Below are 27,162 nucleotides of genomic sequence, written 5' to 3' on the forward strand. Positions count from 1 at the left end.
CTGTTGGAAGACTCATTTATGTCAAACTTTCAGTTGTTTAGCTGTTGATCTTAGGTGGAGGTTGGAGGTAGTCCTTCATTATTCATCCACTTTTTGCAATGTACGAGTACAACTGACAGCAAACAACCCAACAACATGATGCTACCAGCATCCTTCAGTTCAGTTCGTTTTATTTTCCCTTTTGGAAAACTTGGTTTACAAACAGGCTCCCAAAAACCATCAACAAAAAGAAGAAGAATATAAACAAAATTGAGCAGGTGACCATGGCCAGAGTGCAGTGGCCTGGATTTGAGTCTGATCTGCTCCACTGTCAAAGGGCAAAGATGAGAACAGATGAGGAAGGTTTTAGCAGAGAAAATTGTGTCAGAAAATTTTTCCCGACACAGCCCTTTCTGACACAATTTTCTCTGCTAAAACTTTTCTCATCTGTAATGTGTCGGAAAACCTTCCGACACATCACAGATAAGGGCTCTGGGAAACTTGGAATATTACATTGATTCCTGTCACAACCAACTATTTATGTCACTCAGTAAAATACGAATTGAATCACCAAGCAAAACAGGGATGGAATCCTTGTTGGCAAGCAGTGGTAAGAGGTTTCTTGTAGTTTGGTCACCAGTAGTTTGCATACATCTCAGGACCTCTTTGCAGAAACTCTTTAAAATCCTTTTGGTTTCTTGGCTGCTGCTCAGCAGTTTAAAGCTTCAACACCCTCCACAGATTTTCTATGTGGCTGAGTTCTGGAGACTGGCTAGGTCACTCCACGACTTCAATGTGCTTCTTCTCTAGGCGTTCCTTAAATACTTCAAACAACAGGAAGAAAGACATCAAATTTATATATAAAAGACACCAAACTAGAAAAAAGATTTTGGAAGAATAAATTAAGTTACTAGAAAGCACATACACAAAAAATCCTTCTGAAAAGGTGCTGTGTGATTTAAGAAAACAAATCCACGTTTTTGGGGTGGCTGTAGCTCAGGAGGTAGAGCAAGACATCTAGTAATTGGAAGGCTGGTGCAGTATTTTGAATGCTGGCTGCTAAAATATCCTTGAGCAAGATACTAAACCCCAAGTTGCTCTCAGATGCATCTATTAAAATGTAAATGTTAAATAGAAAGCACTTAATAAGAAGTTGTGATTGTGGCAATTTGTATAGAAGGCTCAAATACAGTAAAAAAGCTCTATATATGAATCTTCCCATAATTCTGCAGTTGTAAAAAAATGTTTTATATAAAGTTCTCTACCACTGACCATAACCCAAATCTGGAAGGTATTCACAGATTCACCTCATTTAATGGGCCAAGACTTTAGATAAATCCATATACTCCAGGAGAACAATTGTACACTCTTAATAAAATGTCCAATAACAAAGCACCTGGTCCAGATGGCTTTATTTTTTTCTGGCTGGCCCTCTCTCCCTTGTTTATAAGAATGTTCAAAGAATTTATGACTACCTTCATAACTTCTCTTTCCGATCTTTCTATGAATACTGCAACGACCATCCTGCTGTTAAAATCAAATTAAGATTCTCGAGCACCTAATTATAGACACTTTCTCTCATAAATGCAGACATTACAATTCTAAGCAAAGGTCATTTGCCAGACAGGTTCTTTCCTGACCTGTCTGGTCAGGAAAGAAACCTGTCCTGACCAGACAGGTTTCTTTAAAGTGAACATGAAACACTAGATATATAAAGATTAATTTACATGATGGAGCCCTACTCTAAAAAAAAACAAGTGAAAAAACATAAACCACTCTCATAGGGGCTGGGCTGAGTGGTCGGTTGCTGCTAGTAGACTTAATAGACTCTGGTGAACAAGTGGTGCACCTGATTCAAACAAGCTCTCCCCCACACTGTTCTTATTTAATAAATGCTCTACAGACCCTAACATTACAGCTGACAGGTCAGTTTTCCCATTTCAGTTCAGCTATCAAACAATGAGGAACCACTTACTGCTTAAGAGACGCAGAGTGAAAGTGGACAGTATATCATCATTTTTCTTTTCCTTTTTTTTAAAAACATAAAAACATTGCTGTAGCCAAGGCCAGTACACAAGTGCCCCCCTTAGACTGTTTTTAGAGTTCTTAGAGTTCTTTTTTCCCTACGAACTAATATAAGTGGAAAACAAGGACTTACCAAGTCTACTGCAAGTATACTTCTATATAGAGAAAAAGAAGGTCTACGGGTTGAAAGAAGGAGTTGGAGGCCAAGGTAATCACAGGCAACAAAAAACATGGTTTATTTTATTAATGTCATACTAACTAGAACTCAAAACAATCTCCAACCAGTAAATCTGGTGCATGTCTGTTGCTAAACAACACACTATTTGAACACCTCACCCAATGGGAGTAATGCAATGACAATGAGTCCTCCTCTCACATCCACACACAGTGCACACACTGCCTTGAATGGCCAAACAGCTCTTCTGGTTCTCCCCCTCTTCCTCTTTATAAACTATGCCCACGATTATGAGCGGAAACACCTTCAGTTTGAGGGAGGAAGACAAATTGTGCAGAGGAAGGGGAGAGCAACACACACACACACACACACACACACACACACACACACACACACACACACACACACACACACACACACACACACACACACACACACACACACACACACACAGAACCACTGCTGTAAAAACCACCATCCTGCTATCTGCTCCTCAGAATGGAGCTAGTAACTGATAATTGTTCACGCTTCATATTTTTACAGGATTTGAGCTCCGTGTAAGAATCCAGATCTCTCCCCCTTGAGATTATTGTGAAAATATTAAATTTCTTCTAACAATAAACCCAAGATCGTTCTCAAATATCCCTAATATACCTATAAGGAAGTAAAGTGTCTCTGCTGTATCGTAGGCTACTCAACACATTCCAGAACACTTTATATCACTCACATGAAATCAGTTTAACACTCCTTTAGGAGTGCAAGTATCTGATAATTTCTGCTGTAATAGGTGTATGATATCCTTCTAACAATTATTACCAGGGACTATAATTATGTATTATAATGGCTTTCAGACAAAAGGCGACTGCAGGGACAGAAGGGGAGTAGTTTGCTCTGAGATGTATTTGAGCTGATCTCTAAAGCCTATATCTCTATTAACTGTGAGCTTCCTCAGTGGCACGACGAAAGATAAATGCTAATGGCATTTACAGACCTGACAAGTGATGACAAGGCTATCATAGCTTAGGTCAACACATGGACCTCTCTGATCTCTCAGCATTTAACTATTGGCATAAAAACCTTATTATATTATTCACTTAAAAACAACGGTCAAATGTATACTGTCTGTATAATGTCTAATGTATGTCTTTTGTGTGCGCTATAGTAAATCAATAACATTTTGAAAATAAATTATTTGTTTATTTTACAAAGATATACTAAAAGAGTATGGACAGATTTGTTGGTAGCACTAAAGAGACTAATCCTTGCATTACAGTCATGTTTGAAACCAAGTGTTTAAAGTTGTTTTCATGCTTTTCATCCATTCAGCCTGCATCAAAGGAAACAAACGTCCTATTCCTTAGGTTGGTATCATTGTGTGTTTGAGATATCAGAGGCTGTAATCACAGACCTGAGGTTGTACGTAATAAATAAATAAATATGAGTAAAATTTGAATTACAAGTTTGCAGATATCTGTATACGTGTGTAAATCAATCTGCACACTTTTGAATAATTTTTCTGTAACTCAAAATTTAAAATTTCACAAATGTGTGTGAGAATTTCAAGATACAATTTTTTTGACACACTCTCACTATTTCTACAAGCTCTCATATTTTGCATTTTACCTTCATAGTTTTCTGCTGCTCTCCCACCTTTCACATGGAGCTCTACTCTGTGGGTGATGAGATTAGGAGGATAAATGATTGATTGACTTAATGTCTGTCACATGAACACAAAAACAAAAAAACCCAAACAGAATTATGTCTGTGTTCAATCAAATTAATTTATAACTTTTATGCAATATGTTCTTTCTGTGTGTTTGGCTGATGTATTGTCTGTCCATTAAAATTAAACTATAATAAAAATACTGTTCATTTCTTTGTAAATGAACTTACAAATTCATCAGAGGATCAGGTCAAGGAGCTGAAGGTTCAGGGAACCCATGGAATCTTTTTAACACAAAATAAGAAATGCAAAACTAATAAGAAAGATGCCCAACCTGACAGGAAAACTACATGATGAAACACACAACAACAGAAATATAATACCTAAAGTGACCGTAATGAAACATGAGACACGACAAAGATGCAAAAATGTCCTAATGAGAAACAACTGCAAAGATAGAAAATAAGCAAAGACATGTGCCTTTACATCCAATTACAACAAAGTGACGGCATGACTTGTTGATTACAGCTACACTAACAGTGATCTAAATCACTCCTGCTGCTCAGCTGTACATTGGTTGTGAGCCAATCGATATCTAATGTTTCCAAAACTTATATAAAAAGTCATAATCGCAATTAGAATACTTTTTATCACATTTTCGCTTCTGCCGTTTCTCGTTTTGATTTTTTGTGTCGTCATTTCAATCCTTGGCCGTTTTGCAGTCTATTTTGTACACTCATTCCTGTGAATAAAATCATAATTTCAGCATGCTTTTGCTTAACCTTTTTTGTCTTCCTGTGACCCTGCTACAACTACTTTGTGATCTACAGGTTAAGAAGTATTTTTTAGACTATAAAGAAGGACTCAATCAGAACATTAATTACAGGTAAAATGTTGAATAAACTAACCTTTTTCAGTCCAGCACACAACCACTGTCTCAGCAGGCAGTATCAGGCAGAGCATTTTCATGGCAAATTGCCCTCGCTCCCCCTGTGCACAAAAACAGGTTAGAAGCTAAAGCATCTCAGCCAATTACCACTGCGCTGTCCTAAATTTCACAGGTTCACGCTGTGTGCTAATTTCACCCTTCAACTGACTTAATAGCCATGACTCAGTACCCTCACACTAATTTAATACTAAAAAGAGCTTTTGACCTATGTACTTGTGGTACTCATTATTCTGAATGGCTCCATTTATCTTGTCATTGGTCTGTTAACTCCAGGGGAATGAGCAAAGAGCACAGGCAGCATTTCACTAAAGATTTTTGACCTAGATGCTTATTGATTAGTTTTGCAATCACTGCCAACTGATTAGATGCTCCTTGACAGGCCATCCATCCATCCATCCATCCATCCATCCATCCATCCATCCATCTTCTTTCTCTTATCCAATTTAGGGCTATGAGGGGCTGGCAGTGTGTGTCCCATACACCAAAGTTAAAGATGAAGGCTTTTAAGTACTATGGTCAATACTCATGAACAGCTATTGACCCACTCATTGCTCCTGACAAGATTAAGTTGCTGCAAATGTCACCATAACTCTGAAGTGTCAAGTCCTGTAATGAGACCTTGTTCCATGAAGAAACATTAGTCAGAACTTCATCGGGGGATAGCAAAGGGAAAGCAACTTTTTTCAAGTTAGCTTTAAAAACATAATATAGCATAAAATAAAAAGAACTGTTACAGCTGCAATCTGTAATATATAAGCACACACAAAAACTAAAAAAACAAAACAAAACTGAAGAAGATAAATGTTTTTAAAATGACTTTAAAAGTAAAAAAAAATCATCTAAATTTGGACTTCAAGTAAACTTATACTTATTTACTTAAAACTTTAAATGAAATGAAAATTGTCCAAAAAGATATTCCACAATTAACTGTAAATGACATTGTTGCTTTTAGAAACCACAGTAACGCATCCAGGTATATACTGTGCATATACTTTGTGACATAGCAGTAAATAGGTTAGTAAGTCTACACTTCATAAAATTCACATTGCGCAGGCTTACTTTCTATACAAGACAAAGTCTGAACATGCACAGAAAGCATTGCAGTGACATCGAAGACAAACTTTATATATTGACAACACCAAACACATAAGTTGACATTTGTTACTTTTAGCTGTTCAAGGGAGTCGTAATATATAACACCATCTCTTTTTGTGTTCTTAGCACAAATGAGTTATGTGTATTTATATTGCACAACAGTACTAAATCATTTATTGTTCACATGTTCCTCCTCCAGACAGGATTTCTTCACCTTCTTTTGAGCTCTATGTACCTGTAGGAAAACCTAATCTAAAAATCTAAGTAGCTTTACTTGTGCCAGCAAAATACACAAGGCCAGAAAGATATTCAAAGTGGATATGTTTGAATATCTTTGTAGTAAAAGTATGGTTAAACCTGCCTAATGTGAGCTTGTTGCTCATTGTTAGGCAGAGGTGCTATTTTTGGGTCATTATGCAACTGTCCTGTTTATCAGGTTGGGGAAACCTGCTGAGACTCAAGAAGTCACTTTGATAAACTATTAAACATTTCTCCCACTGCATCCAGATGAACACAGTGATCTTTCTGGAACCAATTCTAATTGTAGTAGTAGTAGTCTCTACTAGATCCATGTCCTGAGATTCTTTAGCTGATATATACTCTGCTATGTTTACCCATGGCCACCAACTAAGAAAGATGTGCTCCTGAGAGATTAGAAGAAAACACTTAGGTGCTGAAACTGAGCCAGGTCACTGTAGGTTTATCTGCATGAGTTACCCTTTTCCATATTATGTGGAGTTTTTAATCACCGTCAATATAAAAGTTTGAATTAGCACAACTTTCACTTCTAGTCACTTAGAGAGGATATTAATTTTTGGATTAATCCTTCATTTTCCATCTGCCATTCCCTTATTCTACCATCTGCCACAATGCGAAAATGAGCAGAGCAATGACCTTGTGCTGTTTTGGGTTTCAAAGCATCAGATTCTCTGGCTAGTCCAACTGATTTCATATCTCCGTGATGCCAATTACGACTGGCTGTCTCTGCATCGTTTGTTTACAGTCCTGCCAGCGAAGAATAGAATACAGTTTCACAGCAATATTGACCTGGGAACATATTACACAGATTTCTTAGCTGTTAAGTAACAATAGTAATTGCAGTTGGGATATGATTTACTTTACAGGTTTACAGGTTTTACTGTGTTCTTATTCTCCCTGAAGACATAAGACAAGAAGTGTTTTCCAGAAAACCCGCTTGCCTGGATCTCATTTCATCAAAAATTTTGATGGGGTACAAATGCAAATGACCAGGGATACTGCTTAAATAACACAAAAGGAATTATTAGAAGATTTAAAGTTTTTTGATTAATTCAGTGAAGCAAGTATTGATGAAAGAATTGTTGACTGAACCTTAGCTCCTTTATTCTACACTCAGCAAGTTTAAAGATTATTTTGAAGTAGGAATTTAGATTGACCAACATATTTAAATACAGTATTACAAGTCATCAAACAAATGCAGACAAACAAATAATAACTGCATTGCCATTGCCTATTGATTTTTCTTATGAGCTTGCACTACAATCAGCTGATTTCAGTTTGTTTGCTGGAGAAGGATAATAGTGGCGCAGTCTACCTTGTGAATATGGACATTACTTTTCTTTTTATTGCACACAAAGACAAGAGCGCAGTCTGTCAACCAGTCTTGACAGACACACATTTACACTGGGCCAACAGCAAAACAAGAAAGGTATCCTTGCTACTTATATGGAATAGCAATTTTATTCCCTAATTCTGGCTCAATGAAATAAGGTTGCAAAAATATACATTCACCATTTGTTTAATGTTTTAATATTCAGTTTCAAATCTTAATCTTTTTTGCTTTATTTATTAATTTTATTTTATTATTCATATTTTTATCAGAGTGAGCATCATGCTGGAAAGGGTGAACGGCAGGTTGGTGAAAGATGGCAGAAGAAGGCAGAGGAATAGAAAAAGAAAGTGGACACAAAGAAAAAGAGAAAGTGATGAAGGATGAAGCCAACAGCATGCCGCTGGATCTCCAACTGCTGCATCTGTAACAAAACACACTAAAAAAATTATAAAGTGTCTGAAAGACAAAACAAAGGGAGGTGCACAAACAGGTGTGTGTGTGTGTGTGTGACAGAGAAAGAAAGCGAGACAGAGACTGTGCGGGTCTGTGTATGAGCTTTTTCCATGAATCACACCTAAAAATGAGGGTGAGAGACTGCTACAATGCAGTCTGGAGAGCCAGACCCAGGAGACCTTGGCCCATCCACAGCCCCTGAAGAGTAGCGAGGACCTGAACTCACACATCTCGATGACAACTGTGCGTCCATCCTAGCAGAGGGAAGCCCCAGATTGAGCACCCACAGCGAAAGGGCAGGAGTGCCAAAGAACCAGAGGCAGTGGGCAGCCAACCCTGGTACGTGCAAAGGACGGGGTCCAGGGATCCAGGTACCGCCCAACATCCAGTGGAGCCCCCACTGCATGATAAAGAGGCCCAAGGCACCTCAGACCACAACCTCCATGGGAGCAGGCCAGCAACCACAAGAAAAACGCCTAGCAAGGCAGGACCAAGCAAGGAGCAGCAGGGAGGGGAACCCCCCCACCCTCAATAACAATGTTCCAGAAGGACCAAAGCTCAGCAATCCCAGACCCAGACAGACCCAGAACAGACCCAGGGCCCCCCCACACACACACACACACACAGAGAAAGTGATCATACAGAATCGCTGAGAGCCACTTGCTACAGACAGTATCAGATGATGATAAAATGTTAATAAAAAATCTCTAAAGAACTTAAAAATATAACATCAAAATATATATTCTTATTATTATCAGGGTCACGGGGGGACTTGAACCTATCCCATTCTATTCACATCGTGACAGACGACCATTTGCACACCTTTGGGCAACTTAGAATGATCAATGAACCTTACCTCACTAAATGCTTGTCTTTGGACTGTGGGAGGAAGCTGAAGTACCTGGAAACAAACCACACAAACCTGGGGAGAACATGCAAAATCCACACAGAAAGGCCACAGCCAGGACCTTCTTGCCATGAGGCAACAGTGATAACCACCACAATGCCATGCTGCTTTACAGGCCAACAAAATATAATGTAAAAAGGACAAGAGATGAATGTAACAGCAAATTGTTATTCTGGTGATTTAGTGCACAGAGCAGTAAAATAAACATTTTAATTCAAATTAATGATTTTATTGCTCAGTGTACTCTCTATGCCGCTGTGTATTTCTATAGTGATTGATGCACAATAGAGCACTACAACTTTAAACTGGACCCATTAAAAAAAATTAAAGCTTACTGTTCCACAGTGTGTGTTCTGTGTTCTTGTAGCTGCAATTCCAGCAGTGTGAAAGAGACTTAACAGCAAATTAGAATCAATCATTTCAACATTTTCTCCATTCCCAACTGAATACATGCAGATTCCTGTAACAACATGAAACACAGTTTGTGGCATTTGTTTTTATTTAGCATAGCTTGAAAGCTTGCACACATAAAACATATTTTCCCAGCTTGTGCATATGTGAACACAGTAATCAAACTTGAGTGTTGAGTGAAACAAATGCACCAAGACCCTGTGGAGAAGGTGGTCTCGGTGGGGTTCCAAATGAACTCCAGAACGGTTCCTTGATCCAAGCCAACTACCTGGTGTATGTTGCAAGTTTAAGCTACATATGCTTTACATTCGGAGCTGTGGCATGGTACTATTGATGTGCAAAGTTTGCAAGTAGGGATGGGAATTTTTAAGAAGTTAGTGATTCCGATCCCATTATATCCTCTATTGCAGGGGTCGGCAACCCTAGGCACGCGTACCAGCTGTGATGATGGCACGACCATATCTGCACTGGCCATCGGGCATACCAGGCATTTGCTCGGTGGGCCGATGGTGATTTTTTGTTTTTATGGGCCGATGATTTTTTCTTTTCTTTTTTCTTTTGTAACGGTATAAACAATGAAAGGTGGTGGATTGGCCAGATGCTGGCCGGTGTGTAAAAATAACTCAGTTGTTTGGTGGTGGCTATGGCGTAGCTTCCACAGGTTCAGTAACATTAGCAAGTGGTGGAGGCCAGCAGGTGGATGAGGGAAAGGGGAGGCAAGAGGAGAGACCCATGTTCTGGACCTGAAAACAGGGTTTGATCATTGGTTTCATTCTATAATACTGGACTTAATTTTCTACGAATGTTTGAACTTTGAGAGTGTTTAAACAAGAGAGAAAAGTGTGAAAATGTTCATGCCTGTCTGAGAAAAGTGTATAAAGTGTGTAGTGAGGGGCTTTACAGCCTTAAAACAGCTATACTAATTTTTAAAAAGCTGGCTACTTTGCGGATTTCACCTATTGCGGGTTATTTTTAGAACGTAACTCCTGTGATAAACGAGGGACCACTGTTTACCCAGGTAAGTAGTGAACCATCTTCATAGTACAGAAAACGCAGGGTAAACTATGAAGTTAGCCGAATAAGACAAGATCCTGCTTTGTAGTACAAATATCTGGTTTCAATTATTCTTGTTGATCTTGTTTTTAATTAGGTAATTATGAATCTCTTGTGTCTTTATCTCCTCCCGAATCTCACTGTCTTAATTGTCTTTAGGCGAAACATTTCTATAATTCAAATAAAAACCATGCTCCAACTATACACAGAGAGAACAGAGAAAATATGATGGTGAAGGCAGAGAAATGAGAAAGGTTTAGAAAGTGCACATACACATACGTGGAACAGGAGTCTGAGAAAAGTGCAGAAAAGATAAGGAATCATTGACCAATTAGCAGGTTCTGCCCTGCAAACAAATGAAAATAAACATAAATATCAGTCATGAGGACCTGCACAGTTTCACACCTCAGTTTGTAGAACTTGTAGAATTTGTAGAACGGTTTGTATAATTATACGTATGAACATGCAGGTGAACAAAAACACATGTTCTCTCTGGTCACATACTGATGCTTAGTCATCACCAAATAAACCTACCAAAACTCATCATGGGAGTGTTAGTCTTTGCCAGGATCAATTTCCCAGATGATTGGTGCCTGGATGTTGGGCTGTTTGTGGATCAGGATTCTGTGACCACCAAGCTGCTGAATTATTTCAGGCTCTGCTAGTCGGATGGATGATCTGATATCGTCGTGTTGGTGTTGTGTGCGATTAACATTGCAAGTGACCAATCACATTGTTGTGACGTTATTCTTTGGCGCGCCAAGCCATTCGTGCATTTATGAAATTCCAATGTTGCAAGGACAATATCAATTCTGCTTAGCGTTAATTAAAGGGTTAGAGTCAGGGTCGGGGTCCATTGATCGGCGGACAGAGGCGGTTTCTCGCAGCTTAAGGGTCAGACGGGACAAGAGAAGGTACATGTGTTTTAAGCATGTATTTCAAAAAGATATTTTCCCAGAGATGCACATGAAAAGATTTCTACAGTTGCTGATTTCCTGCTGTCTTTTATAACTACCTCCTCTGCATGTGGGTAAGAAGTGCTCCCACTGATTTAATCAGTAATTAGGTAGCATTTTCTACCTGGGATCATTTTTACTAAATTACTTGCAATCTTTGATTTTAGTTTCATATTTTTCCCTCTACTTCCACCAAGTTTTAGTTTCTTATATAATGAGCGGAATTATTACACCCGTCCTTGGCTAAAAGGCTCGTTTGTTGGTGTTTGTGCGCTGCCAAAACTGCTTCAAGCCTTAGAGTAAGGGATTTTACAAGACCTCTAAAAATGTGCTTTTGCGACTTGAAAGTGTAAGGCCCATAAATGGGAATTCCATTGTGTCTCCCAGGCACTTATTACTGCCTTAAGGATAGGTTGTATTTCTTAAATGGACTTCTCTTAATTAGTAAAAGACCATATAAACCCTACAACAGTAAATTATTATTAATTTAGTCTTATAATAAATTCTAACATTGGACAAAATAGTTGAATGCTAAATTAGTCTTGTAATGCTGAGAAGCTTGGTTAGAGTAATTAATAGTAAGATGCATCAACAGAATGTAGGTGTGTGTTAAAGTCGTTTTTAGTGATGACTCTAATCCGACATCTTACAGAAAATCAAAGTGATGTTCCCTCATTGACAAGACTTCAGTTAACAAAAATGTTGTATTCTGAAAGCATAGTTTAAGGTAGGGGGTTATCCTTGTCCCAGTGAAGAAGTATCTTTGAATCATTTTCAAGAGCTATAGTAAATAGACTGATTCTTATATAGCACTTTTCTACTTTTCTTTCTCATTCACCCAATCACATCCATTCTCACAAGCACTTTTTCTATACGTAGTGCTTCCTAAGTACATTCACACACCGATGGATGCATCAGAGAGCAATTTGGGGTTAGTATCTTGCCCAAAGATACTTGACACGCAGACTGGAGGAGCCAGGGATCGAACCACCAACCTTTCGATCAGTAGGTGGCCTCCTACCTCCTGAGCTACAGCCACCCATATAGCAAAGTGGAGTGATTCAATTCCAAATGCAAATGTTGAGTTTCACAATAAAATCATGTCATCTTGATTCTTAGGACAGCTCTGACTGAATTGTATGACCAACTTCTAACAGCCTTTGTCTTGCCTTAATCTTGCAATTAAAATCAAACATTGAATATTATTGATTTTTTTTCCATTCATGCAAGTACTTGTGCAAATTAATTAAACCATGTGAACAACCAGTTGTAATGATTCGTTTTTTTCTTTTGCCATGGAGTTGAATCCATAAGTTTTTTCTTGTAAATTTACACCATGAGCATGATATGAAATCCTCTCAAAAATAACTTAATCACACCTTTGCAAATAGCGACCCTTCAAGTCCCCCAGTCTTTATGAGAGGCAAACAAAGTCTATCCTGTTATAGATATTTTCAAAATCTCAAAGTATTCTAGTGTTTGCCAGGTATAATTTTAAATAGACTAAATGGGCTGTCTTAAATGAGCTACAATGTGCTTAATCATGATATAACACTTGATTCAGAAGGGATTTGAATTTTAGCTTTAAGCACCACTATGAATAGGGCTGTATGAGCAAGCAAACATCATTGCAACTGCTGCATTGCGTCTGTGGCCAGAAGTGATTTCCAACTCAAGGCAAAAACTGCAGTGTGTTAATTGGGGGTGTTATTTCCATGACCTCTTACCATCACTCATAGTGGCACACACAGAGAGGTGTGGTGAGGAAAACATCAGACATCACTCTGTCTTAACGGAAGTAGTTACTTTATTGCAGGGTGTCGAACTCCAGGCCTCGAGGGCCGGAGTCCTGCAGGTTTTAGATAACACACTGAGTCAACATACCTGACTCAAATGATTAGTTCATTACCAGGCCTCCGGAGAACTTCAAGACATGTTGAGGAGGTGATTTAGCCATTTGAATCAGCTGTGTTGGATCAAGGACACATCTAAAACCTGCAGCACAGGCCTGGAGTTCGACACCTGTGCTTTATTGTCTCTTGCCAATCTCTTGTACATGACAGCAACTTGGCTCCCAAAATAGCTCCATTTACTGCCAGCTTTAAATACTCTGAGACCACGCCTTCTCAATTCAGACTGGCTTATAAAAGAGCTGCAACTGCGGCAGGCCTTTTTTTTTTTTTTTTTTAACAGGGAAAACGAGATGACCACCATGGAACCTGCGAACACATTCCTACATTAGTGTTTCCCAACAAAGTGTAAGGAGACTTTAACATGTTATTGCAATGAGTTCACTAACTCAATGACCTTTATCTGATGCTGCTCCTGTGTGATGCTTTTGCCCAACATTCAGGAGAAGGAACATGCTCACTCTTTATATGCACAGGTCTTCTGTTCAAGTGTCTAAACCCTTTTTATCTAAAGGAAAGAGATTATAAGTACCACAGTGACAGATAAACAATGTTTTTCACCAGCACAGCTTGTAGAAAAATGACCCAAATCCACCCCACTGCATTGCACATTCACAGATGTTGACTCACTGAAGTCTACTCAGGTGAACAATTTAAATATGCAAACACAGTAATTGAAACGCTTGTCACTGAGGAATGTGTTTCTTAATTAATCATTTAATGCTCGTGTCACCTGCCCCACGGGGCATGCTTTATCTTTGAGAGAGAAGGTGTATGAGGAATGGTCCTACTGCACATGCAATATCAAAGCAGGCTGTCTTCGTGATACAGAGTCAAGGCGCTTAAATTATTCAAAAATAGCAGGAGGGGAGGGCTTCTCTAAGGTCTCCCACTGTGCAAGCTCTGTAAAATCACTTAAAAGTGGAACAACACAACAGGCGCAAGCCAGAAGAAAAGGATTAACAAAAGAGACTAGTCTAATGCAGCATCCATGCAGATATTTGACTTCAGTCCTGACCAAGGTAACCATTATAATCTTAGTAAGGTATTTTTCTTGAGCTGAAGCTTGGGTAATTGAGAGTAACATTGTTCTGACTGTTAATATTTTAAAAAGCTTAATGTGAGGCCCAGAAATTATTTGTGTGTTAAACTGTGCCAGCAGAGAATAACTAAAAATAATAAAATAATGTGTTATCCAGCAATATCTTCCAAATGACTGCAGTTAAATGCAAATGATTGTATATCATAGAGCAGGGGTCGCCAACCTGCTCCGGGTGATCTGGGAAAATAAAATAGAAGTATTTAGCTGAAGTGTATTTTATTTATGTAAGATCTTTTTTAACTTGTAGTTCTAAACTGGAAAATTGTGATATTGAAATATAAAAATACAATTATATTCTATTATTTTTTTCATCGCTCAAAATAAGCGTCACACTTGCGGAAGCCAGTATAGCCGCCGAAACGCCGTGCATTTATCGGGACTTTCAACCCCAGGTAGGCCAATTATGGATGTTCGGATCCACATTATGTCAGCAGCTATTCTCGACCGTGAACTATGTTACAAACAAACACCGCTCACGCCTCACAGATGACAGCTTACAGTCCTGCGTAAAGATGAAAGTGACTTCGTACAGCCCCAATTTGCAGATGCTGTGCGCAGAGGTTCAGGAGCAGAAGTCCCATTGTAAACATATCACGGCAGACCTGACGATGTTTCCATGAACACGCTTTTCAGCATCTCTTTATTGACCACTTTTCACACACGGTTGCTGACACATACAGCCGGCTGTAGCTTTTCAGCTCACAGCCCGACACACACCAACAACAGCAGAGAGAGCACAGACTTTAAGGTGGCGAGGCGTGATTGCGGGTGCCGCTCAGGTGCGTCCGCCTCCCCTGCAGCGACGCTGCAGACCACGCCCCGCCACACACATTAACCAGGTAAAATACATATTTAGACAGAATTTTGCAACTATCTACTTTTCATTTTTTAGCAGCATAGTGCTTTTATTCCCAATTATTTTTTTAAAAGTCAGGTCACATCAAGGCTCCAAAAGCTCAAAGGCGATATAAGGGTGGCGGCTCACAACAGTTTTTGTGTGCTGGATCATTTTAGTTCAGCTGAGTGTCTTTCCTTTTGTTATATTTCTTTAAGAGTTCAAAATGTGTTAATTACATAAATAAAATGTTATTTTCTCTGTAGCACTTCATGGACTTCATAAGCAGCACACTTTAGTTGTTCACACAAAGCATAAAGGTAAAAAGCAATACATACAGTGTTATCTATTTTAGATGTCAAAAAGTATTTGCGGCTCCCAGTGTTTTCTTTTACGTGGAAACCGGGTCTAAATAGCTCTTTGGGTGTTAAAGGTTGCTGACCCCTGTCATAGAGGGTTGTAAGATAAATGTTTAATTGCAGACAACAGTTTCTCTTTGAGGCATTACATTAAAACTGCTTAAATGATAAATGTTAGCAAAAGATCAAAGACATTCAAAGGATGCAGACATAGAGGTGAGTAAGTGGCAGAAATTGTCCACATTATGTTAAAGATGTGTAGAAAGAGAACTCTAAATGCTGTGTAATGGTTAAGCAAGCATTTTTAATGAATGGCATAGCTTTAAGCTACAAGCTAAACCAACCAAATTTCACACTTTTACTTTTTAGTGTCACTTTCACTCAGGTGGTTTTGAGTTCAACAAGAAAGCTTTGTGAATGGTTTATCATACGGATGTTACTGAAGGGATGGCTGCTGAGGAACTTCATATTTGAATAAAGCCTTTGGCAAAAAGTGTCAATTTCCAGGAAACCCAGCCCTGATATTTATCTCATTAAAGTTGCCTGGGTGTAGAGAGGACAGGGCTTTCCAAGTGTGCTTCAGGCTATGCTTTATTCACATCGCTGTGACCTTGGGACTCGGAAGTCCATTAAATTGTGATTAGTTTTGATGTTATTCTGCTGACTCAACCAGATATGTGTACTTATATCCCTCGCAGAGGGGAAGTCTCAAAAATTCAATTCAGGTTTTTTATTGTATCAACATTAATATAAAAACCTGCCTAATGCAGAGGAAGGGATAGTAGTATATTCTCAGGGTGATACTTCAATCAGTGGCCTCAGAGGCTCGTTGCTTGTGTGACCCTGATGGGACAGGCTGAAAACAGAATGACAGGGTGAAATGATTTTAAATTCGTGTCTGTATCCACTAAAACTGCAGTCTTTTTTACAAAATCCTCTTTTTAAAATCAGAAAAGAGGACAGTATTTTATCTGTGCTATATGCATACGCAGTGATATGTAGTAATGCACAAAGCAATTTCCACAGCTTCTTCACATCACCTCATCCTCACATGATCAAACAAACATGTCTAGCCACACCGGAGAGACCTCTGAGGATTTGTGGGTGCCTGAAGACCCCGTCTAAAGGTCTCTGATTGCTAACAACAGAGGAAGAGGAGGAGACACCTTAGAGTGTTTCCCCTTTTGGCATCTATCTATCTATCTATCTATCTATCTATCTATCTGCATACACACATATACATATACAAGAAATGTCTTTACATGCACTCTCAGGTGATTGCATCATTGCTTTAATTTTGTTTTACTTTTCGGATATATCATTGTCATTAATTTTTTGACAATGATAATTGGGAATTGAAAATGATATTTTGATTCATGATAAGCAGCACCACAGTCTATTCCAAGTTTTTTTTAAAAAAGAAAAAGATAACTTTAAGAAAAAGGGAGTAAATATTGAAAAGTTAGAATAATGCATGATGGCCATCCTTCTTTTTGCATAATAATGATCTTCACCTTTTGAAAAAATAATGCATCCTACGGTATAGATCCTGTGCAATGCAGATTGCAGTAGGGGCAGTTAAAATATTAAGAAGCCACTAATGAGTAAGAGAGAGACAGGGAGGGAAAGACATGTAGAAGTTGAAGACACTGGCTAAATCTAAAATGATATGTGTGTGTGTGTGTGTGTGTGTGTGTGTGTGTGTGTGTGTGTGTGTGTGTGTGTGTGTGTGTGTGTGTGTGTGTGTGTGTGCGTGTGTGTGTGTGCGTGTGTGTGTGTGAGAGAGAGAGAGACAGAGGGAGCACACTAATAAGAAGGAAAGACAAAATGATCACCCGCGATAACCTCTCTTTGTGCCACCTATGTTTATTCACTGATTATAACACACCCTAAGTCTCCAATAAAAGGAAATATATGAACGAAGAAAGCCTGTGTGAACTTTAACAGAAATTTCATCACTGAATCACAATTATGTCACAAATCCTCAGTTCTCCCACTGACACAAAAGTAAATAAAACTCTACAAGTCAATAGAGATATCAACAATCGTGCATGGGGTTTTAAAAGGGCCGTTGTTTTTGCACAAAAAAAAAACAAAAAAAAAAAACAAAAAAACAAAACCCCAAAATTCATGTCAGTTTCAATCAAATTCATTATTTGTTTTCCCTTTTTGTGTACAGAGCCTTATGCTTTTCTTTATGACATATGAGGCAAATTTAAAACAAAAAACAAAAAAAATCCAGCAACAATGGACTAAAAAGGTTTTTCCCATGTGTAAAAAATGGACCTTCTCTATGGTCCTGCTCTTTTCCTCCTGCCTGGTACCACTATTTCCCCTTTGCACATATCCAAACAACCTCAACCTTGCCAATCAACCTGAGCTCTCCCTCTGATAAACTCATTTCTAATCCGGTCCCTCCTGCCCACTTGAAACAAAATCGTTAATAACATCAACTCTGTCACCTCCAGCTTGGCCCCTTGTTCCATCTGAGGCTCCTTGGGCACTGTAAGTTGCTTTGAATGGTTGACCCCAGGTATTTAAACTCACCTAGCTTCACTACCGCTGCTCCTTGTAATTTCACCTTTCCGCCTGTCTTCCTCTCAATCACACACACGTTCTGTCTGGCTTTTGCTGACTTCCTTTCTCTAGTGAATACCTTCACCTTTCTAGGGAGCGGGTAGAAGAGAGTAGGCTCTCTTCTACCCGCTCCCTACTCAAGCAATTTTGTCTATGAACCTCACAGTCCATGAAGACATTTGCCTGACCTCACCTTTACCCTGTGCATTACCACCAAAAACAAGATGGGGCTCAGAACTGATCCCAGATGTAATCCCACCCATAATTTGAAATAATCTGTGACTAATACTGCACACCTAACAAGTATCTCACTGCTACACTTGACACATTCTTTCCATTTTAATCTAAGTCCTTTTCTCCTTCCTTAGTATCCAGCTCTCTCATTTAGCTCATTACTTCTTTGCTGTTTGCCTACTCAAAGAACTCCTGTCTACTTTCTTCATCTCCCTGGCTAATACCCCCATTTCTTTGCCAACCTCTGTTCTTGAATGTTTCCCTGCACTTCCTCATTTCACCAACAAGTCTCTTTGTCTTCTTTCCTCTGTTCACTGAATAAACCAAATACCTTCTTGACAATTTCTCTCACCACTTTTTCTGTACTTTCCTAGTCACGAGGTAACTTTTTACTGCAACCCAGAACCAAGAACTTCCACCATTGTTGGCTGTGCCTTCACTCGCTTCCTCTTCTTCATCGTCCAAGACTACCATCCAATGCTGCTAAGCCATTTTCTCTCCTGACACCACTTTTCAGTTTCCCATCTCTTTTAGATTGCGCCGTCTGCATCTGTGGACACCTTCATATGTTGGTACTCTTATACGTCATCCTGTATTTGTCATGAAACTGTGTGTGGCAGACAGGATTGGCCCCAATTGCAGACTCACAGACAGTAAAGTCAAAATAAGCTTTAATGCTGGACACAAGGAAAAAACTATCTAAACTGAGGATACAAAATAAAGTAGGCAGGCTGGCAGGCAGAGCATAGAGCAGGAATGAGGAGGATCGCGGCGGCAAGCATAGGAAGACACAGACACTAAATACAAGAGGGAAACACATCAAAGAGGAAACTGCTGGGAAACACGGCTGGCACAAATTACACTGACGAGACGGGGAAGAGCAAAACAAAACATGACGCACACCGACGAGAGACTATCAAAGTAAAACAGGAAGTATACAGTAGGGATGGGTATCGTTTAGGTTTTATCTGATACCAGTACCAAACCGGTACTTTTGAAACGGTGCTTGAACGGTGCTTGAACCGGTGCTTAAATAATGGAGAACACACACTTTGTCCAAAAACCTCTCATGTTTAGCTGTTTTTTGTAAAAAAAAGATAACAATGTTAGCCTTTTCTGCAGCTATAGGGGATCTATTGCATCACTCTTGGCTGGAAGCAGTGCTTAATCAATTGAAAAAAAAAAAAAAAAAACACAAACTCCTGGGCTTGCTTTCCTTCCACCTTGTCCCTTGCACACATAGTCTATCTACCTTCCTTCTTTCCATTATGTCAGACAAATATCTCGCTTTACTAGTCATAGCTCCTACATTTAAAGCCCTGTTGAAGTTCAGGGTCTGGCTGGGATCAGCATTCACTCATCTTTATCATCACTTGTCAGCTCAATGTTAGCGTGCTGTCTGTTCAGAAGCTTGGAAAGAGTATTAGGAGCATAGGAGTAGTTGTTTCTGTCTTGGGCACAGTTTGCACTTTACACCCTCACTCTTGTCCTTTTGTGCAATAAAAATAATATCCATATCCACGCTGTAGACTGCATCACTATTTTTCTCCTCCAGCACACAAAGTAAAATCAGCTGATAGAGCACATGTGCAACTTGAACTGATGAGTGGAATTGATATGCAAGCAGACTAACATTCCCAAGAAATTGAACTACTGGGAACCAGTTCTCTACAAGAACAGGTTCTCGATTCCCATCCCTACAGCTGAGAGATATAATCTCAATTCAATTCAATTCAATTATATTTATATAGCACCAAATCACAAGAACAGTCACCTCAAGGCGCTTTATATTGCACAGTAGATCGTACAATAATAGATACAGAGAAAAACCCAACAATCATATGACCCTCTATGAGCAAGCACTTTGGCGACAGTGGGAAGGAAAAACTCCCCTTTAACAGGAAGAAACCTCTGGCAGAACCAGGCTCAGGGAGGGGCGGGGCCATCTGCTGCGACCGGTTGGGGTGAGAGAAGGAAGACAGGATAAAGACATGCTGTGAAAAGCCGCGGCAGGGAATTAAAAGGAACGGACTTCAGCGTGAACGACCAGTTACCCAAAGAGATCTTGGAACGACGCAGGGTCCTCTTCCCAATCCGACGCGGCTTCATCCAGAAGGGCTCCCGCGCTGTCATCGCTGTGGACCGGCTGTACGTGGACGGACAGCTCCACCGCGACCCCAACATCACTCCGTGGCTGTATTAACCTCACACCAGATAAGAATCAGCTACACCATTTCCCTATCCACTCACACTAACTTGCATTAACATCTGTTTAACTTACCAGTATCAAATCGCATCTTAAAGTGTGATTTCATAGCAGAATTAACACCGTCACTCTCCGTCAGTGATTTAATTGGAATGTTTACGTTTTGTTTCTGTTTTTTTTTCTTCTCGTTTTTTTTTTTTTTCTCCTCCTCTCTTTTCCCCCTCTTGGTTTTATGCTGCTCACCCCTGTCCTTGGTTTCTTTCTTTATTCCTTTCACTATACAGGTCATCGGATGTTCAAGATGGGCTTTACGTCTACCAACAACTGCTCACACTGCCAAACCAATTCACCGGACAATTATATCCACGCTCTTTGGTTCTGTCCACCAGTTCAGAAGTTTTGGCGCGAGATATGTGAAGACTTATCGAAGTGTCTGAAATGTAACATTCCAACTTCCCCCTTAGTGTGTTTGTTGGGCAGCTTAGATAATGTCACTTCAGAAAAGAATATCGCCCATATGGTTTTCACTGCCCTATGCATAGCCAAGAAAACAGTCCTCATGAACTGGAAAAATAAAAATAATCTTAATTCTAACCAATATAGAAATTATCTATTAGATTACATTAGTCTTGATACAGCCTCTGCCACCACATCAGATCAATTGCTCTGGGCTCCTTTGATCAGCTCCATCACCTAGTGGGGGTGGGGGGTCATAGTTTGGTCCCGCCTTCACTGTTGTGATTGGTGTGGGGGTAGGGACAGGCTTAGGGCGTCGGGGGGTTCCCCGGAGGCATCTTCCTTGGGGGGCTCAACCCGGGGTAGCGGTCATGTCCGGTTAGGGGCTCTGTTGGCTCTCAGGTGAATGTTTCCTCGCGGCTGCGTGCAGCGGGGCTAGGGGAGGGTCTGTGCTGACGGACGTGGGTTACTGACCTGGTGGCCTGGCTGCCCCTGGGTGGGTCCGGGATGGGCGTGAGGTTCTGGGGGCGCTCCGTCTCTGGGCTGGGACCCGGATCGGGCCTCGGGGGCTTGGGTCCTGGTTGGTGTGTTGCCGGGGTTGTGGGCGGGTGGGTGCATGGGGGCCCAGCCCTGGAGCAGGGTGCCGCCGGTGCGTCGAGCCACCTGGGGGGCTCTTCAACTGGTGGGGGAGATTGTCACATCTTGCAGGAGCTTTCCTCTCCTCAGGAGCTCCCTCGGCAAGAGGGGGAGATACAGGAGAGGTGGAGGAAGATCTCAGCCTGGGTGTTTATTGTCTTATGTAGTCTGGAAGATGAGTGGATGGTGGGGTGGGTGCAGTTTTCTCTGTGGTGGGGTTGGGTGGACTGTCCCGGGCTCTGTGGGGCCGGGCGGCGCTGCTGCACTGGGCCCGGTCTGGATGGGCCTGGGCCCCCTTTCCCTGGCAGGTCGCGGAGTATGGGGGTGCCTACTGGGGTCAGCGGGGGAGCTGGCCCCAGGGAGGGGTCACCTGCCCCTCCTTTCCTTCCCTCCCCATCTCCAGCTGCCTCCCTCTTCCCGCTCCACCACAACCACCCACACATGCAGGGCCTTGGAGTAGGGGTATGTCACCAGGGTGCAGAGGAGGCTACCCCCCCCCCCCCCTCTCTGTCCCCTTCTGGCTGCCTCTGCCTCAATTTTATCCCACAACTTAGACATTCACATTACTCACACTCTCATTACACATACATATAGGATCTTGGGGGTGGGCACGATACACGGAGTCCAAAGTACCATCAGGGTGTACACCCCACCCCTGGCGTCGTTGCCCACCTCTCAATGTTAAATACACGTAGACATTGAGGGCTAGCAGGAGGGACCATGCGCTTACCTGCTGCTCTCTGGCAGGTAGCTCCAAGCCCTCCTGGGTTTTAAATGCACCTTAGAACACACATGCATCAACATTACAATGAGCGGGTGGAGGAAGGTTTGGAGTCTTCTCTCACCCCCATTCTCTGCGACCTGCTGGAGCAGGGGGGCTAGGACTAGGAGGAGGAGTTGGCCGTCCGACTGCGGTCTGGAGTGTGGAGCCTTCCTGCTGCTGCGGAGTCGGGGCGGTCTGCCTCCCCCCACCGCAGGGAAAAGGGAAACACCACCTGGGTCTGGGTGCAGTTCCCCCCTCCAGGGGCGGGGGCACCTAGACCCGGTTTGTAGAGTACGCTTGGGGAGTGTGATCGTGTGTACAACGTCTCTTTATGTCTGTCTCCACATTGGTTGAGTGTGGAGTAAGTGCATATGAGAGCATGAGGGTGGGAATGGATGTTTGTATCTGTGTGTGCCTGTATGTCTGTGTCTATATGTCAGGTTGGGTGTCAGGCGCCACCTCTCTGGGGACATCTCAGGCCCTCCAAGGTTTGGAGGCCTATCTCCCCCTACCACCACTTCCCCTGCCAGTGGCGGACCCCCTCAGACATCGTTGGTGGTTCTTTGTGTCCGGGGATGGGCGTCCAGGTACACACCGGCTCACTCCTTGGCGGCCGCTTATCGGGGCCTGGAGCCTGGGGCTCGCTCGGGCCACTTTGGAGGTGGGGTGCCCCCGGCCTCTCGGCCTTGGGCTCGGTCACTCAGGCGCAGCTGGCTGCCGGCGGAGCTCACGGGCGCGTCACTGCAACTCCCCCTGGCTTCTGCTCCGCGGCTGCTGAGTGAGCCCTCATCTGGGACTCTCCTCAGCTCTTTCCGGGACAGTGGCGCAGCTGCCCCTCTGTTGGTCTTCCTTGGTCTCTTGTGTTCTGGGGGCCTCTGGATGTCTGGAGTTTTGATCTCCTCCACACCTGCTTCACGCCCTGGAGGACGGGGCTGTGGCCCCCCCACACCCTCTAGCAGATTATTACATGAAGGAACCTTTTAAAAAACAAAAAACAAGCGCGTTCATGCTCACAGGTGTACACACAGGTGATCACACCCACAAACTACACCCTTTATGGCTCCTACCTCAAAGCACACTGTGTTCTGTTGATCTTATGTGCTGCACAATAAGGTTTAACATTTAGTATTTACTGTCATATTCCCATATATCATTGTGATGTTGTTTATTCTATTACTCTTGTTCTCTTCTGCTTGCTTTCTTTTTCCTTTCTCAGCAGGTGATCCAGGTGATTGATATATGCATTTTTTTTTCTCTGCCCGTTCTGTTGGTTTTTGTTTTTTGCCCTTCTCCCCCGTCCCTCTTCTCAGCTGTTTCTCTTTCCCTCTTTCTTTCTCCCCTTCTTTCCCCCAGTCAAGTCTGTCCCGTATTCAGTAAGTGAAAATAAAATAAACAATAAAAGGTGAAAAAAAAAAAAAAAAAAAAGACATGCTGTGGAAGAGAGACAGAGATTAATAACAGGTATGATTCAATGCAGAGAGGTCTATTATCTCTCCACCCGGGGCCTCTTTCCAGTAGAATATGACCAGAATATCTCACCTACAAGGCGTGTAGGAGGCATCTTGGTAGGATTGTCAACTGGGTCCTTTCATACAAACAACTTAGCAAAAATATGAATATGATATCTGCATCTGGTCTTGGCCATGGACATAGGATGAACTGGAGCTACACACAGTGTTATGGTTTTAAGGGTGATGGTTTTAAGGGTTTTGCCAATTATTGTAATAGGGAAATGTAGGAAAAACAAACACACAAAAAAACATTAAGAATACTTGACAAGAAGAGGACTCAAATTCAAGTCTCAGTCTGTTCTATCTATGTGTCAGTTCTACAACAACAACAACTCCAATATAGCAGTGCTGCTGCAAAGTAGATGTCTGGGATACGCTGAGCCGATCATCTCACAAGTCAACTATTTGAAAATGAATTTTGTGTCTGAAGTGCAGCGTTGTGGGTCGGAACAGCAAAGTGATTCACAACAGTCTATGGCTCGAAGCACAGGGGCATTTAGCAGCAGCTCAGTGAAATGTATGGCTGGCTATACAAATGAGGTTTCTCTCTGAAATGTCATATTTTCATTGTGGCTTTCATTTACCTGTTCTTATGCGCATAATAAAAGAATCCCTAAAAGAAAACATTATTACTCAGTTGACAGCGGAAAAAGCTGAATGATATGAAGATGGTCTTTCACTCTCTTCTCTGTTGTACAATCTTATTGTGCAATAGTTTCATTGTGCAAGTTGTTGGAAGCCCAAAAAAATACAAGTCAAAATACAATTAGGTTTAATGGACTGGGGCATTATATAGGACTTTTCTGGTCTTAGTGACCATAAGTCAGCCAACATTCATACATTTCTCTGTTATTTACACTTTAGACATTTTACCTGCCTCTCATCTATAGGCAGTTTAGACAATGTGGTTAAAATAAAAGAAAGAATGAAAATATTGAGATAGAAAGATTACAAGAAATCAATATATATACATGCATACACCTATGTACATGCCTATACAAGGCATATATGTACACACACACACACACACACACACACACACACACACACACACACACACACACACACACACACACACACACACACACACACACACACACACTATTCTATTTGAAGAAGAAGAAATCCAAAGAATGCTGAGGAAACCTATGGAGACACAGGGAGAGCATGTAAGCTCTGAAAAGACTTACAAAGGAAGACCCAAGTCAGTATTCTTTCCTGCATATAGGTACTTATACTAAACGTATCTAGATTAACACATATTGGAAGCTTTCATCTTTTTGTATTGAATGAATTTTACATCATTTAATGGTAAAGATGAACTACCATATTATTTATGGTTTGTATGGTTTGTAGAACATGCTGTTGTTTTTCTGCAAAAGTACTCAGATGCCAGTGCCAGTTAATATATTCTTTATTTTTTCAAATACATGACAACAGAGGTGGAAAGCAACGAATTACATTTACTTGCGTTACTGTAATTGAGTAGTTTTTTTGTGTATTTGTACTTTTTAAAGTCATTTTTCAAGTCTGTAATTTTACTTTTACTTAACTATATTTTTTTAAAAGTATTGTAGTTCGCTACGTTTTCAATCACACCCGTTACTGAGTAAATTAAAAATAAAAAACACCATTGCGCTTCGGAAATACTGCAGGGAATGATGGGTAGTAGAACAAATTGGCGCTAAGGTCACGTTAAAGATTGAGTCTGACATCGGTGTTACGGATCCAGTGAAAAAAGAAGCCCCGTCGAATTCTGCTGACCCTGAACTCGAAAAAACGGATGTGAACCCCTGGCCGTATTTAAGGGACCATTTCGGCTTCAAGTGCAAGAAAGGCAACAGCTTTATTATGCAGTGTAAGCTGTGTTTGCCCCAATGACTGTATAAAAGATGGACGACGCGACAGCACCCCAAAAATGAAGCCAAAACGTCTCTATCGCCCCCTGGTGTCTGGCTGCAATATAGGTCATAAACCCCGCCTCCTCCATGTTAGCGGATGGGACTAGGGTCAGACTAAAATTTATTAATTCTCCTAAGATCAACTTTTTCCAAAGATTCTTTCTTTTGTTATCAATAGTTCTCACCACGCTGATTTATGTCCAAGGGGTCTCCTTTCCCATAAGTTTGATTCTAATTCCTATCGCGGTGATGTTAAATTGGGGTGTAACGTCATCATAACAGCTTTGACTGACAGCTGCAGTCACGGAGAAACTTGCGTATCTCTGTCCGGGAATAGCAGATAGAGCTTAGGCTCTGAGAGGACGGCCAGCGTTTACGTTACGAAAACATGCCTGATTGTTTTAACCTGACAGCCTGAGGTGTTCTTCAGTAAACTGGACTACCCGACAGAAGGACCCAAGGCCCCGCTGCACTTTTTCGGTAAATTAAACGTGTTTGTAAGCTAATCCGTAACTACCGTCCTTAGCTAGGTCCTGAGACCTTAGCTAGCTAAGATAATTAAGCACTCGGCTTTCGGGGAAACTTGTTTTGTAAAGTTCGTTTAGCTAACCCGTGCAGGTGAATGAATTTACCCTGACTAAAGAAATCAAGAGAAACGTCCCGGGCTGCTCAGTCACTAATTATCGTTACTGTACTTTCATTAAGGTTCAATAAGGTTACACTAACGAATACCTCTCTATGTAGACTGTACAGAGAGTAGTATATTGTAGGTACAGCTGCGCTAAGCGATGCAGATATCAGTAGAAGGGTGCTAAACCAGCACTGCCTGCCACTCTCTGCCAGTTCCTCATGCTACAGTCGGTGGTAACTCAGCCCATTTGTGTTATAAGCTCCTGCTCATCTGTCTCGTCTTTATTGTTGCCGTTCTGTTCAGATTCATCTCCTGCCGTGTAAGTCTTCAACACTGGTCCTGTATGATTCAACTACATCAGTCAGTTTACAAACCAAAGGTTTCATACTCACCTTGCTCCTTAGCCTGTCCTCCTGCTCGTCGCGTCATGTCTCTTCCCTCTAGACCTCCTGGAACCGGCCCATCACCTCTCAGGACACTCTCACGGCCACACCCCCTTCTGTGCTAACCGGCCTCCACCTACAAGTAAGTCTGTAAATAAACCTTGTGCATAGTTCACACTGAGTCTGCTTTTGGGTCCAAACCGCAGGAACCTCTAGTCAGTGAAACAATTCTACTCAAATTCAACAAGCTAATTTTGATAAACCAAAAATTTACAAAAAACATCATCTTTGACTATGAGAGGCTTTGACTTTGAATCGTCCAAAAAATTCCTCTTACTTACTTTATGGTAAATAACACACAATTGGCAAAACAAAGTGTGAAAGAATTCCAGATTAAAGTT

The 27,162-nt window shown here is 41.2% G+C and overlaps 1 long non-coding RNA gene across 1 annotated transcript; it reads right to left on the bottom strand.

Moving 5' to 3' along the window:
• Positions 1 to 26,950, bottom strand: LOC113027728 (uncharacterized). The gene is made up of 5 exons (XR_003273121.2): positions 26,771 to 26,950; positions 4,751 to 4,832; positions 4,073 to 4,126; positions 3,803 to 3,849; positions 1 to 803 (listed from the first exon to the last, which is right to left on the bottom strand). It is a non-coding gene; the product is annotated as an uncharacterized LOC113027728 (long non-coding RNA).
• Positions 26,951 to 27,162: the final 212 nt, after the last annotated feature.

This window comes from Astatotilapia calliptera, chromosome 8, assembly GCF_964374335.1.
Source record: "Astatotilapia calliptera chromosome 8, fAstCal68.1, whole genome shotgun sequence".
In the NCBI taxonomy this organism is placed as follows: Eukaryota; Metazoa; Chordata; class Actinopteri; order Cichliformes; family Cichlidae; genus Astatotilapia; species Astatotilapia calliptera.